Raw genomic sequence first — 2,458 nt, forward strand, 5'->3', positions numbered from 1 at the left:
AATCAAAGACTATTAGGGCTGGAAAGGTCCTGAGAGGTCACCTTGACCAGAGGCTCCCTTTTACTGCTAGGCCATACAGTGGCTATGGTTAGGAGCTCAAAGTTTCAGGGAGACAGATTTGGATTTGAAATCCAGAGATCTACTGTGAGCCTGCTGGCAACCTTGGGTCTCAGCCTCCAGTCTCCTTATCCATGAGATAAAGAGAGCAATATTGGCGTAAGAGGGATGCTGAGTGGATGAGCAGGGCATGCAGTGGGAGCTCTCAGCAGAGTGCTTGGCACGCAGCAGGCAGTCGATAAATATTAGCTATAATTATTGGAGGCCCAGTGGGGGTAGGGGCTTACTCAGGATTGCAGAGCATCTCAGAGGCAGAGCTGGGGTTAGACCAGGACTTCTGCCTCTCAGTCCTTTGCTGCCTTACTCTTCTCTGTATCTTCCTCAGAGAAAGAAGACCCCAGAGGGAGCCAGGACCAGTTAGAACACATGGAATTGAAATTGCCCCAGGGTGGCATGTTTATTTAACAAGGAAGCCAGAAGGAAGTGGTTCCAGGCCTGATCTGGTGGTTGAACCACATCTCTGGTGATTTAGGCTTTTTCCCTCCTGAGCTGTGGAGGAGCCCTCACCCCCTTGTGGTCACAAATGTCTGATGTGGCATCAACCAAAGGAATTATATGGTGGTAAGGAAGTCAGTCTCCTCTCCCACCCACTGTCCCATCCAGGAAGAAAGATTTCCCACTAGATCATCCTTTCATCTTGTCCATCAAAATGAGTCATGTGACCTGTTACTGGCAGAGAGGAGGGCATGGCCACTGCTGACTTGGGTCATCCCTGTGACTGGGCACCTTGCCGATAGACCAAAGAAGAGGAGACTGATGGTGGGTTAGTATATCAGTCATTTTCCTCATCACTGTGACCAAATATCTGAGAAGAAACTAAAGAGAGGAGAGCACTGGCTTGGCTCACAGTTGCAAGGGATACAGTTCACTACAGTGGTGGAAGTGACTCATGGCTGTGGCAGGAGCTTGAAGAGGCTGGCTACATCATATCAGCTGGCAAGAAGCAGAGAAATCCAGGTGGACCTGGAGCTGGGCTGGGGCGCTCAAGGCTCACCCTCCAGAGACCCCACTTCCTCCAGGAGGTCTCACTTCTCAAAAAGGAGGCTCCTCTAACAGTGCCACTATAAGGGACCAAGTATCCAAACTCGTGAGCTGTGTGTGGGAGAGGACGTCACACCCAAGCCATGGCCAGTGGCAACCAGCCTGTCATACTCACCTCTGTCTTCTTCAAAATCACTCTCCACCTCTGCTAGGAAGTCTCCCTGGCTGCACCCCTTTATCTAAACATTCTTTCTTTCTGCAATTGAGCTATTAGAGAGCATTTCCTGTTGCAGTACTTTCTCTTTTCTCATGTCCAATGCCGTCTTCTCTGCCTAGCTGTGAGAGTAATAGAGGCCTCTATGGAATAAGCACCCACTGGGTGCCAGCTGTCATTCTGGGCATGTGGGCGACACCTTCCAAATGGCCCCAGCGATGCATGCACACACAACTGGTAGTTTTACATTTTGTATTCTCCTTCCACATTGTAGTAGGGTGAGTCTGGTGATCAGAAGAATGTGGCAAAGATTACAATGTGTCACCTGCAGAACACCAAGGCTTCCATCTTGATAGCACAGTCTGCTTCTTGGATCATGCATTCTGAGGGAAGCTGGCTTACACGGGATGGGCAGTCAGGGGGAAGACCATGTACAAAGAACAGAAGTCTTCAGTCCACTGCGAGGTTTGAGGTGTTCTAGCCTCAGTTGAGCCTATTTGCTTGCTTCTCTTGTGTGTGCATGTGTGTGAGCACACATTTACCATGGCTCATGTATATGGAGGTCAGAGGACAACTTTCAGGAATCTTCTCTCCTGCCAACTTGTGGGCCCCAGGGATGGAATTGAAGTCACTAGGCTTGCCAGCAGGTGTCTCTACCCACTGAGTGACTTTGCTGGCCATATTCATTTATTTATTTATTAGGGTCTCACTATGTAGCCCTGGATAACTTGGAAGTAACTATATAAACCAGGCTCTCAGAGATTCTCCTGACTCTGCCTCCTAAGAGCTATCCTCAAAGACATGTGCTACCACGCCTTGCCCGATGCTTATTTTGGGTTCTGTAGTCTTTCTTAAACTTGTAGGATCTTTCTGCTGTTTCCTCCTGATGGCTGAGAGTAGAGGAGTGTGTTATTATGCCTGGCCCCTCATGAGCCTTTTGCTGACTATGGTCCTGGCAGATACTTGACTACAACTTCAGTGAGGACCCTGAGCCTTAGCTCCCACGTAGTTCACTAGTTTTGTCTTCCAAAAATGGTGTAAGATAAAAAAAAAAAATACTTGTTGGTCTAACCTGGTACTATTGGTGAAATTATTAAGGCCACTCCACGTAGTTAAAAGGGAGTAACTTACTTATTTTGTGGGGTA

This window comes from Onychomys torridus, chromosome 1 (genome assembly GCF_903995425.1).
Source record: "Onychomys torridus chromosome 1, mOncTor1.1, whole genome shotgun sequence".
Classification (NCBI taxonomy): Eukaryota; Metazoa; Chordata; class Mammalia; order Rodentia; family Cricetidae; genus Onychomys; species Onychomys torridus.